Source organism: Artibeus jamaicensis, unplaced genomic scaffold (genome assembly GCF_021234435.1).
Source record: "Artibeus jamaicensis isolate MK-2021 breed Jamaican fruit bat unplaced genomic scaffold, CSHL_Jam_final contig_786, whole genome shotgun sequence".
Taxonomy (NCBI): domain Eukaryota; kingdom Metazoa; phylum Chordata; class Mammalia; order Chiroptera; family Phyllostomidae; genus Artibeus; species Artibeus jamaicensis.
Window position 1 is genome coordinate 787,170 of NW_026521971.1, and position 6,422 is coordinate 793,591.

Here is a 6,422-nt window from a genome sequence, read left to right on the forward strand (position 1 = left end):
TGAAGATTAGTGCAGACCTTTTGTTTTCATATTTCAAATTTTATCCTAGGAGCTTCATTTAGACTGATATATGCTAGGCAATGAGTGAGTGGGTACCTTCTCAGTAAGTATCTTTTATATTGAGGCTCACTTTGATGGATAAGAGACATAATTCCTTCCAAACCATTGTTATAGATTTGAGGAATATCGAAAATCCACAATACTAAGAACTGTTCATTGTCTGTTTTTAAAGGGGGATACTTTGTAAATATTGATACAAAACTTTCAGTCAGAGCTGAAGCATTGCATTAAGGAAGAATAATAATGTAGGTTTGATATGGCTCTTCTCCTCAAGAGGTTTTTCCTCAGAAGTTTCCATGAGCCAAAACCCTGAAGCCTGGTGGGCTTCTCCCATCTATTCAAAGGTGAAAAAAGTAACTACTACTCTCTTCATTTTGTGAAAAATAGAATCCAATAACATATTTTTATATCCTTTCATACACCACTTGTTCTTATAATAGAAGCCTGAACAGCCTTCCTTTAAAAGTAACATTTTTGGAATCTACTGTCTTCAAATACTGTGATAAATGCTTTCCTATTAAAAAAAATAAGGGCTTAGTCTAAAGGTATTAGGAGTCATTTACTGGTAACCTAAAAATTAGAGTAGATAGTCTGTTTGCCACTGGCCAATAGTTGATTAGTATGTGGTAGCATGGGATTCAGGCATCTCATAAACTGAGACATAGTAAGTGGCCTTTTTACTAGCTTAGGAATTGCTAAGAATTCTAACTCAAATTTCTCCTAAATGAAGACTGATTTCATATAATATTGGCACTCTGTGATGGTAATGATTATTAATGGTTAGTAAGCAGGTTTCTTTTTTTAGAGTTTATAAATTTATTGAGTAAAACTCACTGGCAGACATATTAAATTCAGTTCAGTTCAAATGTGGCCGTCCATTGGCAGCAGAGGTGAACTGAGGTGAAGAGAGACATGGTGATGCTGGCAAGGGGACACTGAGCAAAAACAGTCTCCCATTTATTATACAAGCAGGCATCCCTCCTCAGTGTGAGTCGGTTAGCAAAGGCGGGGGTGCAACAGTTTAATGAGCAGCAATAAAACCCAAGAGGAGAGGGCTGGAGCATGGAGAGGACAGCTAGCAACAGGGCTACTTGGAGATGAGTGTTTGTCAGCGCCGACCTGCTGGTTGACTCAGGGAACACAGAGACCATTCCATAGCCTTCCGGTGGGGTGACCAGCTCTCCAGCCTGCTTTTCACGGTAGATTTGACCTTCCACAAAGATATGGCCCTTCTGTTTCAGGTTTGTGCTGCGGTCAGTGCACACGTAACACCCAGGGTGGCGTGTTAGTCTTGCAGTTTCACAAACACACCGACAATGCTAGTGCCACATTTGTAACACACAGGCAACTTCTGGGCAATGCAGCCACTTTGGTGACTGGAGCCTTAACATTTCTGAATCCTGAGGGCTTGCTGGGATCCCCTTTCTCCTTAGATTCTAGGATTTCCTGCAAAACCAGGAATGAAGTGGACTGTTAAATGAGTGGACTCATTTAACTCCCATTTTTCCTGAAGCATCTTGTAAACTTCAGCTTCTTTGTCAGTGACGAGTCCACTTGGGGACAGAGAATGCTCTGAGACTTGGCCATTTGTCTCTGGCCCACTGGCCATCATCTTTGACTCCAAGGCACCATTGCAATTGGAGATGTTTTCAGATGAGTGGAGGCCAGACGGTTGTTGTACTGCCTTGTGATGACCCTGGGGGCAGAGCCGGAGGCAGGCGAGGTGGTGAAGGGTGTGCTACTCTGGTTGTGGGGGCCTTCTCTGTGTGGGACTTCTTGCAGTTCAGAGGCTCAATTCATCTTGTATGGATGACATTTCCCTTCTTCTGTCACCGGAGAAGACCAGACTTTATTTTCAGATCTGGCTACCGTGAGAGGCACACTGTCTCTACAGCCCTCTGATTTTGCTCTGAGCTTCCAAAGCACGTCATATTGCTTGTATTTTCCCCATCGACAGCTGTGATTACCTCTCCAGTACATAATTAGATATAGCAGCTTTCCTTGCCCCCTACGAGGTGGAAGCCCTGTGGCCCCAGGCCCTGGAGGACTACTTGCTGGGTGGTCATGGTGGGGCAATGGCGAACGTGGACCCAAGGGGACAAACCCAGAGAAATGCGTGCACCACAGGCCCGGGGAGTCTGGGGCAGAGCAGGTTTCTTTTCATGTAGGATAAATAACTTGGTAATTCAAGCATCAAATTTGTTACTTTAAAATACCTTCTATTAATTTTAAATGTTTTTATTTTATGTGTAGAACAGCATTTGCTCTGCTTGTTGCCATAACTTGAAGGTGGCAGCAAGACCCACAGTCTGTGCCATCAAGGCCACCTCTGTGTGACTCTCGGTGAGAAAACCCTTGGCCCTCAGGCCTCTCTCTACCCTCCAAGTTTCACTGACCCACCTGCTAAATTCCTTTGGTTTTATTAATTGCTCTATATATTGCTTAGTCTATGCCAAATACCATGTTTTGGAGAGCGATAATAATCAAGGCAGTTTTAGAGATGTACTTAGAGTTTTATTTTATGAAATTACTTCTTTGAATGCTGCTGGTTTGTAAAAATACTCCAGCATTATTTATAGCTATGTTTTATTGTATTTTTTCCATTCCCATTTGTCCCCCTTATAAAATATCTGCTTTAAAAGAAGTACATAATGTTTGCTGATGTTTACTAGCCTAAGTTTTTAAACTGATCATTATAACTGATCATTATAAGCAAATATTAGTACCAACATATTATGAAGGTACTTGATCCAGCCTGTTTTCTAAATTATCTCCTTCTAGTATCTAAGTGCTACTTTTCAAGCAAGGAACTGCACAAGTAATTCTAGGACAGTGTCTAGAATTTGCCTCATTTCTAAGGGCTTATTGTCTCCTTAATGACTGGATCATCTCCTGGGAACAGCTTGCGGCCACGTTCCTTGGCTGTCTCTTCAGATTTCGTCTTACTCTTCTTTCCACTGACATCATCTAAAATATCCCCTCTTGTAAATTGTAGACCTGACTTTTCCTCTAGCTTTGAAATAAATTCAGCACACCTATTCCAACCCCAGAAATAATGCTGTGATGCGAAAAAGTCAGTCCTGAGGTTCATTGTTTGAAAGAAAGATTTCTCACACACACACACACACACACACACACACTACTGTCCTCAAGACAGTCTCATGATCTCCCTATTCCAGATAGATCCATGGTAGAGACAATTAGCAGCCTTCTTTAAATGATGTTCAACCATAGCTGTATGTTTAACTTAACAGGGTTTGAGAGGAGAGGTATGTTTCTTAAATCATTAATAACTACAGTTGAGTTTCAGTTCTAAAGATGTGCAGCCTATAGTTCCTCAGTATATAATCCCAAGCCAAAGAAATCAAAAACTTTTTAAATTTACTTTCTTATTATTTCTGAAATATAACTGGCCTATCTTAAACTTCATCTCATTAGGGATATACAGAGAGGGATTAGTTTTCACAGTTTACTTTGGCAGTTAATGATTGAAACATCTTTTTGGTCTTTTGCAACCTTCTCATGGATCTACTCAGTGAAGTGGAATGTCAAAGAATAATTAGACAAAATGGTAGCTTAAATCTACAAGCTAAACAAATCCACTCCAATCAAGTTAAATATAACAAGCTTACATCTCATATGGACTCTGCCAGAACACTGGTGCCTTGCAGCGTTCATCTTCATTTAGTAACACAGGCATTTGGGCGCTTCCAGAAATGCCCGATTCACTCTTTTCTGCTTTTAAGTTGCCCAAAAGCCTAATTTGCATTGTTAGCTCTCCTGACCCTGTGCACACAATGACTTCCTGCTGCATGTGTGTTTCCCTCTCCCTTCAGAACAGGGGCTGAGGTGGGGCGTCTGGAGCACTGGAGAGAGCTGGTGCCCCCACTGCTGGGGACTGAATCCCAGCTTCCTCATCCTTTAGGTGGCATAAGCCTGAGGAACTCTTCCTCCCCCAGAGCTTCCCAGTGGGGTGGAGTCTTAGCTGCCCCCTCCCGCCCCCCTGTGGTCACCTGCACATATTCTCACTCCATATTAATTCTTTTGCCTTTCCCTGTCTCCCTTTATCATTCCCTTTATCACCGTCCTGCCAGGATCAGCTCCTTAATAAACCACTTACACTCAGATCCTTCTCTCAGGGGCTGTTTGGGAGGAAACTCAACTTAGGTCACTGGTTTTAATGGGTTACTTTTGAGATTCTCTGCACATTTTAGTCAAGATCTACTGAATAGAAAACAAATGCTCGTTTTAGATGAATAGCATTGGGTTTGAAACAGATAGATGTGTTGGCTTTGCCAGCCTGATTGATTTTAAGGACTCTCTTGCTGAAGCTCTCCCACTGTAGAATATAAAGTAACCCTACCCTGCCTTGCTATTTTGGGGCTATGTTAGGCTGATTATGTTTAGGATTTCTGCATATTCATGCCTCTGGGCTCTTTTGGGCAAAATAAATGATGAATTTGATTTGACCGCTCTACTAAATGAAGCCCTAGAACACAATACACACACCCATAGACACATTTTAAATGAAGAAATAGAACAATACTCAGCAGCATTTTATAAAGTTAACTAAAGACTGTTTTCTGTTTTTAAAAATTCTGATGCTCTGTATAATCTTGTAATGTGAGTAGTCAAATGATGTTTCCAATTGCTAATTCATGCAATTCAAGTCTGGAGTCTTGGGCAAACCAGACTTTTTAAATTGAATTTATTGGGGTGACATTGGTTCATAAGATCATACAGAATTCCTGGATTGGTCATCCAAAGAGTAGGAGGAGGATACAATTCAGAGAGGAAGAAAACTAATTAATTTATGTGACTTATCTCATCTTGCTCGATAGCTCCCATTTCCTTTCAGTAGCAAACACAAAACACCCTCCACCACAAAATAGCCCCTTCAAGGTTCCTCAGTTTGTTAAATGTAACGCACTTTTATTTGAGGAGTGTGGTTAGCCTTTCAGGGCATCTTTCCAATCTCCTCTTTCCTCTTGTCTCCAAGAAGGTTCTTAACACAAGGTCAAGTTCAGCGAACCCTGTGAGGTCAGGAGGAGAAATGTCCAGACTCCATTTGCTTTCCCTGACTTTGGATGGGGTGTGGCTGTTTGGTGAGTGTCCCAGTGGCTGTGCCCCTGAGCCCCAGTGCATTTGGTCACCTGTCCTTCAGCTGCTCTCTGCTCCACCCCTTCTGCCCTCAAACCTCTGGAAGGCAAGATGCTGCTGAATTCTTAGCTACCTGTCAAATTCCCCATCTCTTGCCACATACCCCCACCTGGCAAGAGAACCCATTAGGTCTGAATTCCTCCCATGCCACATGGAAGTGTGGGTGTGGGTGCCACCTCTGCCTAAATATGTCACATCTATATCTGTTCTCCTGTGGCCAATCCAGTGCCTATAAGACACCTCTAGCTCCAGCCAAAATGGGAAAGAGATGTGGGCTCCCACTGCTTTTTGCTCCCAGCTCTCTCATTGCCCGCCCTCCATTGTGTCCAGCAAGGTGGGAGCATCTGGCTTGCACCTCAGGGACCCAGGCAGGGTTAGCCTAATTTGGTCTCTTCAGAACCAACATCTTCTCTGCACTGGGCGGATTTCCTTTTCCTGGAGGTCAGAGCCTCCCCTGATATCCTTCTCTGTACCCTGAGGCTGAGAGTCAAAAAAAAAGAAAAACCCAGGCTCTGACCCTTTTTGTTTGGCTTGTGCAAGGTAAAAAGAAGGTTTGAGAATTTAGTAAACATGTTTCTTCCAGCAAAGCTTGGTTCTCAAGGCTCTCATCTAACTGTAAATTCGGGAATAATTTAATTTTGAAACTCAAAGTTGAATAATGACTTATTTGTTCTGGGAAATATCCAACAACCGCCTGAAGTAATGAATATTACTCCTTTAATGCATGGGGAGTCATAGAAAAGTGGATTTATGATGAACAAAAAATACATTGGTTTAATATTTTCAAAAGCATTATTTCCTTTAAAACGTTATTTCAAGCAGTGTGTCTTAAAATAGACTCTTATTCACATAGCCATTGATGAATAAGTCCAAATAAAGCAGAGTATGTGAGGCTGGCAGTGCTTAAATTTACACAGCCTATGAATTTTCTGAATAAGAGATGCAAAATTATATTCCTTTCTGCTAATCTAAGCTTTATTACTGCCGAAAGTGCAATACTCAGATTCATTCAAGTTTGGCCTTGAAAAATTAAAAGAACATCACTTCTTATGAGCCCGGCCTTCATCCACAATCATAATGGTGACTCTAGGTTGGTTTCAAATGAGAGGCTCAACAGAAAACAAGAGGGCACAAATTCTAAAATGCTGTCCTTTCTAAGATATATATCCATATCTGTTCTTTCCTGTTCATCCACCCCAGAC

General features: G+C 41.7%; 1 pseudogene; it reads right to left on the reverse strand.

Annotated features, from left to right (window-relative positions):
• Nucleotides 1–911: 911 nt before the first annotated feature.
• Nucleotides 912–2,126, reverse strand: LOC119037700 (PDZ and LIM domain protein 1-like; annotated as a pseudogene).
• Between the last annotated feature and the right edge of the window lie 4,296 nt (nt 2,127–6,422).